The sequence below is a fragment of the Echinops telfairi genome, unplaced genomic scaffold, assembly GCF_000313985.2.
Source record: "Echinops telfairi isolate 266 unplaced genomic scaffold, ASM31398v2 ScPeMD7_23;HRSCAF=83, whole genome shotgun sequence".
NCBI lineage: Eukaryota > Metazoa > Chordata > Mammalia > Afrosoricida > Tenrecidae > Echinops > Echinops telfairi.
The window spans coordinates 347,878-356,995 of NW_022103920.1; the positions used below are offsets into that span (position 1 = coordinate 347,878).

General features: G+C 48.7%; 1 non-coding gene across 1 annotated transcript; it reads left to right on the top strand.

Annotated features, from left to right (window-relative positions):
* Positions 1 to 7,785: 7,785 nt before the first annotated feature.
* TRNAC-GCA lies at positions 7,786 to 7,857 on the top strand. The gene has a single exon. It is a non-coding gene; the product is annotated as a tRNA-Cys (tRNA).
* Positions 7,858 to 9,118: the final 1,261 nt, after the last annotated feature.

The following is a 9,118-nucleotide window of genomic DNA, read 5'->3' on the forward strand; positions in this document are numbered from 1 at the left end:
TGCCAGCAGACGGGAATGGAAGAGGTTCTCTCCAAGCCCCCTGAGCAAATCAGGAAGGCTGAGTTCTCGACTGCAGACTCGTAGAGCACAGGATTTCTATTCTTTCGCGGTATCTTGTTGGAATACCCCTAGGAGATGAAGATGGTGGTCTTTGATTACAATATGGTTGAGGAGATGAGAAGAGCACACATAAAAGAGGTATTCTAGATCAGCGGTTCTCCGCCTTCCTAACGCCACGACCCCCATAACCCCTGACCTACACCCGCTGGATGCCAATATACCCTCACTCATGCCTTTCACTCGTGAGGTAGCACACAGCTCGGCAATATTAACTGCTGCTTCCCTCGGGGACTACCTCAGGACTGCTCTGTGGCCTTCCAGGTCCCATGGCCCCTGGGCACTTCAGTGGGGAGGAGGACAAAGAGGCTGCCTGCACACCACCAGCCCGTGACCCACGGCCCGCTTGGTTTCTGTCAAGAGCAGGCAATGTCTTCGAAAGAACTCACACAGCCCTTACCGGGCCCCAGGCCTGAGTCTTTCTTCAGTGAAGACAAAGCTGGGCTGTGTCTGTGCGTTTTGGGTCTTCCATAACAAAATGCTTCATTAGGCTACAGCCCACACTCACCGTAAGGGGCATTTTCCTAAAGTGCTGCCAAAATCACCTTCTGCTTTACAAGAGGTGTTTACAAAGCGGCTTTAAGTGACACAAACGCATTATCTCACAATATTGGACACTGAGAGTCCAAGATCAGGGTGGGAGCCACGTTGACCCTCCTGAGAGCTCCGAGAGAGCTCTGTTCATTCCTCTCTGAGCTCTGGCAGCCCCTCGAGTTCCTTGAGTCCCTTGGCTGCACCCACGGCACAGATGGCCCCTTCCTCCGTCTGTCTGCCCCTCTCTCTGCTCTCCACCTCTATGAAAACAGCAGTCAGACTGGAGGAGGACCCACCCTGCTTGGTATGACCACAAGCTATAGAATTATAGACATCTTCAAGGACTCTACATTTAAGCAGCGTGGCAATGACAGGGATTAGGACTCTCACTTATTGCACACTGCTATGGCAGAAATGCCAAAAATGGGTGGCTTAGGAAACAAATGTATTCTCACACAGTTTGGGAGGCTAGAAATTCAAATTTAGGTACAAGGTCTTCTTGTTTTGTGAGCTCTGCAGGAAGGGCCTTGTTGCCTTTCAACATCTGTGGACTCAATGCTCCTTGGAAACGACCCCCTGACTTGTCATTAGTCTTCCACTAGGGCCTAGGAGATTCTCAGTGCCGGGCACAACATACAAAGACCCATTCACTGGCTTTTCACTTTGGGGGCTTGTGGTAGTTATATAATCATTTATCAATTTGAGAGGATTAAGAGAAAAGGGGTGGAGTCTAGCCTGTCAATCAAGTCATAGCCAATAAGGCCTCTGTGTGGGCATGGCCTTCTCTGGAGGATTCTGGGAACTCCATAATTTCCTCCTTAGAGGCGGGAGACACTCTCGCTGCTCACTCCCTAAGAGATGCTCTATTGACAAGATACATGGCGCTATGCTGATAGAGCCCATGCCCTGGGAGCTGGAGGAGCCACGTGGAGACCCCTGCCAGTGCTGATATGCTTACGCCACTGGATCCACAAGACTTCCCACCCACTGGCCTGTAATATTCCTGCATTTGGCATCACTACATGTATTTTGTGAGTCTGAAGAGGACTTTATAGATTGGTATCGGACATATGGGCTAATATCGGACTTATGGACTTGATCTAGACGGGGCTGGGATGTTTTCTCAATATTCAATTGCTTTTGTATATAAAAGTTTTTCTTATACACATATAAGTGTCTATGAATTTGTTCCTCTAGTCAACCTGGACTAACACAATGCTATTCAGATTCCTTTTTTTGCCCATTTCTGTTTCCTCTTATTCTCTTGTCAAACAAAAGGTGTGATGTTGGCAGCACCTTGGAAAATCCCCTTATAATAAATACAGGCTGTGACTTGATGTAAGGCTCTGACATCAGACAACGTCATGGGAGATTAGCTCATCATTACATAACTGCCAAACACCTAAGACTCATGCCCAGCCAAGTTGACACTTAGTTTTTGAGGATGTAATTAAATCTGACATTGCTCTTTTGACTCACCATAATCAATGTCTTTGCCACATGCCAAGCTCATTCACCCAATCACGTCATTGTTGTTCGGTGCCCTTGAGTCTGTTTGAACTCAGAACCACCTTATATCCAACAGAATGAAACAACACCCAGTGCTGCACCCACCTCACAATGGTGGTTGTATGTTTGAGCCCATTGTTGCAGACACTGTGCTAATCCATGTTGTCAAGCATCGTACTCCTTCCTACTCCCCCTCCGTGATATCTTTCCTAAGCATGATGTCCTTTTCAGGGACAGCGCTCTCCTGATAACATAACCAAAGTATGTGAGATGAAATCTCTCCACCCTTGCTTTTTTTTTTTTTTTTAACATTTTATTAGGGGCTCATACAACTGTTATCGCAATCCATACACACATCAATTGTGTAAAGCGCATTTGTACATTCATTGCCCTCATCATTCTCAAAACATTTCCTCTCCACTTAAACCCCCGGCATTAGGTCCTCATTTTTCCCCTCCCTCCCCACTCCCCCCTCCCTCATGATCCCTAACCCTTGCTTCTAAGGAGCATTCTGGCTGTACTTCTTCTAAGACAGATTTGTATGTTCTTTTGGCATTTCACGATACTTTTAGTATTCTTTGCCACACCATAATTCAAAAGCATCATTCTTCTGTCTTCCTTTCAGTGTCCAACTTTCACATGTCTAGGAGGCAACTGAAAATACCATGGCTGGAATCAAGCACATCTTAATCTTCAAAGTAAAATCCTTGCTCGTCAACACTTTTAAAGAGGTCTTATGCAATAGATTCACCCAATGCAATGTGTCATTAATTTTTTGACTGCTGTTTCTGAGCTTTGATTGTAGATCCTGGCAACATAAAATCTTTGACGACGTCCATCTTTCCTCCATTTATCATGATGTTACCTACTGGTCCAGTTGTGAAGTTACTGTTGTTTTTCTTTACATTGAGTCTTTATATCATCCCCAATGTCTTACACTGACTCCCACTTCAAATTCCACCACGGGGTAAAATCCCTATTTGTCTGTGAATCTTGGATACCTAGTTATCTTCTTCCAAAGCTCCATGGTGGAACAGGCACAAGGGAGACACTTCCATCACAAATGGGAGGAATTAGAGAAGAAGAAGGGACGATGCACACTAAACAAACCCAAAGTCCAGCAGAACAATTGACAAGAGCTCGCAAGGCATGTGCTCTGCGACCATGTGGGCAGTGGCCGTCCTCCAGCCCCCGGTGTTGACTCTGCTCTCTGAACACGTGAGGGTGGTCGCTTAACCCTGCACTCCAGCCTCACCTTCCACGCCTATTAGGGTTGCAATGTTCTTCCATGGCTTGGGTGGTCCCATTCTCCTAGTGCAACTGAGTGGAGCCAAACCACTGACCCTGGCAGGCTCCCTTCTTCTGTCCCACTTACTCGTATCTGCTGCCCAGATCAGGCTCCAATCCCTTGGCATTTGTGAGTGGAGCCCTGCACTCTGGCGATGAATCAGTGAGGCTCCGACTCTGAAGCTTAGAAGACCGGAGGCCAACCTTTGCGACCCAGTAAGTGATGCTTCCATCCTTTGATCCTCACAAGTCCATGCCTCCAACCTTTCAGCCCGAAACAGCTCTGCTTCTCATGAAACTTTCCCTGCAGCTTCACGGCACCTCTGGTTCCTCAACCCCTCGGGCTGCTTGGGCTGGACTGGCCTCTCTCCTGCTCAGGCAGCCGTTACAGAGTCCTTCAGGTCTGCTGAGACGTGCCTGGAGCACCCGGCTCTCCCAGTAGGCCCCAGTCTCTGAAGCATGCCTCAAGGATTGGCATGCTTAGCTCTCATGACAAGTGGTGGGAGGCACCTCAGTCCTCAGGAAGCCCCCTGGTCAAGTGCATACACAGTCTCTCTCTGGAAGTCAGCTCCTGAATTGTCCAGCCCACCCTCCTGCCTCTTTCCCCACCTCTCTCTCACGGTCTCTCACCCTCGGTGACGCCGTGATGCCGCGCACTCCTCGCCTCTGTCTCTGACGTCCGTCCGTCCGTCACCCGGCCAGCAGGCACTTCCTTCCAGACACGCCAGGCTTCGCCCTTCCCAAACCCACCGCCATTGAGTCGGTTCCAAGTCAGAGCCACCCTATAGACGGTGTAGACGGCCCCCTTGGGATTCTGAGGCTATACATCTTTTTTCTTTCTTTTTTTCAAGTTTTATTGGCACTTGATCCATGTATCACACAATTCAATGGGTCAATCACATCAAGAAGCGTTGTACAATCATCACCACAGTCAATCTTAGAACAGTTTCCACGCCCCCCCATGTAATCACCACAGTGAGTGTTTGCTCCCCCAACTCCCTCCCCCTCCCCACCTTTCACCCCACCCCCCACCCCTCCTCCCCCTATAAACCCTTGCATAAGTTCTCATCTCCATGTGAGGCTAGAAAGCTTTCCAGGAATAAGCAGCAGCATCTTTCTCTCAGAGCAGTTGGGGGCTCCAGCTGCTGACCCAGTGGTTAGCAACTCCATGCGCATCCCACGACCCCACCTGCACACTCTCCCAACCTCCCCCGCTTACCCTGCTTCAAAACCACTTCCACACTTCAGGCCTGTGTGAGTGCAGGACCCGCTCCGGGTACCAAATTCTGCCCCAGTTATTTAGTGCTGCTGTAACAGAAGTATACAGTGGATCACATTAAGAAACAGACCTGTATTCACTTAACAGGTTAGGAAGCTGGAAGTTAGGGTGGCAGCTCTAGGGCCAGGCTCTCTCTCTGATGCGCGCAGGAAAGTACCCTTGACTCCTTCGCACAGTGTGGGCCAGGGCGCCTGGGAGAGTCCATGTGTCTCGGGATCCATCTTCCTCTGGGTCTGGGAGGTTCCCTGTGCAGGGACCCTGGATTCAAAGACACACTCTGGTCCTGGCTTTACTCCCTTGGTAATGAGATTCCTCTGATCCCTAACCATTTGTTTAACCTCCTTTACATCACAAAAGAAATGGACTCAGATAAGGATTAATCTTGGAGACTATATCCTTCCTCAGTAACAGAATTACCTCTGATCCTGCCCCATGAACACATTGTAAAGCAGTATCTAAAACCCAGAACACAAGATAAGCGTTAAATACCTAATTCTGAGAATCATGGCCCAGTCCAGTTGACACATAGTTTGGGGGAGGAGGGCACAATTCAATCCATAACATTCAACCTTGTGGGGTTCCCCCAATCCGTGTCCTGAACACAAGTCAAACAAAATGACGTACTTACCTCCAGAGTATGGACTATATCACACCGCTATGGCAGAAATCCCGTGAATGGGTAACTCCAAAACTAAACTCCTTTCCAGCTCATAGTGACCCCACCGGACAGACAGGGCAGAACAGCCCTGTGGGGTTCTGAGACTGGAATGCTTCACATGAGCGGAAAGCCTCCCCTTTCTTCTGCAGAATGGCTGGTGGTTTCAAACCAATGACTCTCCAGTTTAGCAGCCCAGCGCATAACCACTACACCACCAATGCTCTTCCCAGAGAAGAAAAACCATTTTCACTTCTATATGTATATATAGAAAGGAATGTATAGCAATACAATGGCTCACATGGTTGAGGAAGTAGTCAAGTCCCAGACTCAACTCACTGCCACTAGTGGATTCTAACTCCCAGTGACCCTCGCAGTAACCAGGCAACACGAGGGCTCCCACTGGGGCTCTTGGAAACAGAAATGTATTCTCTCACAGTTTGGGAGGCTAGAAATTCAAATCTAGGGTTCCAGCTCTTTGGAAGACTTTCTGTCAGCTCTGCAGGAAGCGCTTTGTCTCAACAGCTGCTGTCCTGATGCTCCTTGGAGACAAGCGTGTGTCTTGGCATTCGTCTTCCCTGGGTGGAGGAGATGCTCAGTGCAGGGACACGCTATACAAAGTCCATTCCACCACTGACTTTTCATTCTTGGTACACTGAGATCTCTTCTTCGGTGCCTGCTTCTCTTCCTTTTAATGTCTCGTAGGAGAGAAGATGAGTTAGGCTGCACCTTAGGGAAACACTCCTTATAGTGAATCCGGGCCGTCACCTGATTGTGGATGACCTCAGATGACATCGTGGGAGACATCACATCATGACAAAACTGCCAAACCCCGAGATTCATGGCTCAGCTAAGCTGACACTAGTTTGGGGAGATGTAATTGAATTCAAGACATCCTTCTTTTCAACCACTCCAAATTTATTTCTTTGCCACATATAAAACACGTTCACTCCGCCGTATCATCCTAAAAGTCCTAAATTGGCTCCAAGTTCAAATTCTACCCTGTTGAAGATTTCCCCTTTGTCTATGAATCAAGAATACACCTGATTCTCTAAAGAAGAAAAACCATTTTAACTTCTATATGCATATATACAAAGGAATGTATAGCAATACAATGGCTCACGTGGTTGAGGAAGTAGTCAAGTCCAAACCCAGGCAGATCCCAAGTTCATGGGTGGGATGTTAGGCTGAAGACTTGGGTTGGGGGGATGGATGAACTCATGGCCAGACTGGTGACTGCACAGGCAAATGAATCTAAGGTCAGAGGCCAACAAAGACTCCCAGGGCAGGCAAGCAATATGGCAGACCATTGGGTCAGGTCCATAGAAACAGAAGTCAATAAACCAGATGCAGAATCCAAGCTCAGAGAGAAGCAAATAACCTTTCCCATTGTTGTTCTTAGATGTTGTCGAGCCAGTTCTGACTCTAGCAACCCTGTGTACAACAGAACTAAACACCCCTAAATACAGCAACGCCCTTTCCCCTAGTGTCCACATATATAACAAGTAGACCCACCCCTGAGGAACTTACTTCAACTGCATCCGGGCTGCGACCTGAGTAAAGGGGCTGTACCACCTCCTAATCTTTACAACTGCTTAGCTGCTCACAGCGGAGCCCACTATCGGGTTGAGTCCAGTATGTTCGGTCACATCCTGGGGCATTAGTAGGCCTCAACTGACAAACCACTGAGAGTCCCGGCCCAGCCAAGTTGACACAAAGCCTGACTAGACCTAACCTTATCTTTTCCCCAAGCTCCATGGTGGCACTTCCAAAGTACAATGGCTGGTCGGGTACAAAGAAAACATTCCCATTACAAATTGGAGACACTAGAGGAAGAGAAGGGGTCATGGACCCCCCAAAAGTCAATAGTCCCAGTCGGTCCAAATTGCTGTCCTTGTGGTTAGCAACTCAGCACATAAGCCACTATGCTACCTGAAAACTCTTTCCGAGACACGGGAAGATGCCGTCTCAGAGCTCTCAGAGGATCGACATGGCTGCTACACAGGCCTAGAACTCTCAGCCTCCAGGATCATGAGACGCCCGCAGGGGGCATTTGGTCAAGGAAGACCCAGGAAACACAGACACCGCCCAGTTTTATCTTCACTGAAAGGCAGCAGGCCCAGGGCTGGGGCTGGGTAAAGACTTGTGCGAATTGTTTTGAAGACCTCGGTCTGCTCTTAGCCTCAGCCAAAAAAGTGATGGATAATGGACTGGTGCTGTGAGGGCAACTTCTCTGCCCTCCTCCTCATGGATAATCCTGTGGGTATGAGGCCTGCAAGATCACAGAGCTGAGGGAAGGTGTCCAGCATGAGTCAACCAGCCTCAAAAGGAAGCACCAGTCACTACTAGAGCTGGGAGCTACCTCACAAATGAAAGGCATTAATTGCATTATATTAGCATGCCAGGGGGTGTAGCTCAGGGGTAGAGCATTTGACTGCAGATCAAGAGGTCCCTGGTTCAAATCCAGGCACCCCCTTATTTATGCACCATTACACACTCCCTAGCCAGGATCCGCGAATCCAGGAACAAAGGGTTGGAAATGGGGGTGGTACCTCTAGTATTCCTACTGATCTATTTGCACATTTTTGTTTCCTGCGCTGATACACCTATGCTCTTCAGATCTGGGCATCCTAATTCCAAAGGGCAGAATCCCCCCACTTGGAGCTGCAGCGCTGATTCCATTGCCGAATGTCTCCTGCCATTCTGGGTGTCGCTGGCCTCTGGAGCAGCAGGTAAAGCAGGGTGTCACTGCACTGAGTGGTGTGAGTGAGCCTAATTATCAAGAGGAAATTATATAATGGAGGTAAATAGGAATATATCTGGAATCCAGGGGATGTTTTAGGTTGTCTTCTAGTACAACCATGTCCTGTGATTAAAGTAAATGGTAAGGTACAGCACCCCAATTCTGAAGTAACTGCTGATGATCCTGACCCTTCAGAAATACAGGTTCGCGTCATCCCACCAAGGAAAGGACCATGACCAGTAGAGACACTGAGTAAGGTTGGAGGGAATACAGAATGGGTGGTGGAGAAAGGTAGGTCTAAGTACCGGCTATGGCCATGTGAGCAGTTGCAGAGACCAGGACTGAAATGGTTAGTAATTCTTCCTTGTATATATGCACCAAATATTTTGTCTTGTTCATTCATAAAATATAAACTGTAAATAGGGCTGGTGCATTTTCAGTTGTATGGATGTTAGCGGGATCCTGTTAGATGCAAGTTTTGTGTGGAGGTTGCGTATGGTCAAGGAGATGTGTGTGCAGGTGCCAAGTTGACAAGGGGTGGACTGTGTGTGATTGGTTAGTGTTCACTTGGCGTGGTGTTGTAGCTTGGTAGCGGGGTCTCCCTTCCCAGGTCCTCACGAGACCTGGCCCAGTGTCTCAGCCTAATGATGCCTTCTTGGAGGTACGGCAGATTTGATGTGGCTTAGGTGAATGTTGTGGGGCATGCTAGCTTTCTTTTCCTGCTGGTTTGGTCCCTGCATCTGTCATTGCTAGGACTTGGCTCCCCTCCCCTCACTTCCTCTACCACCTACTCCTGCCTATGGCCTGCCACAGCTGCTGCCACCATAGTCACTGCTGCCACAGCCACAGCCACCACAGCCACTACCAGGCCTCGCCTTCTGCTTCCTGCTTCTTGCTCATTTGCCTAACAACTGCGAGGGAGCATGGCTCTCTGGCCCGGCATTTGACCCACAGAGTGGGCTGTACTGGGTTAGCCTCTCCATGACTGCGTAGG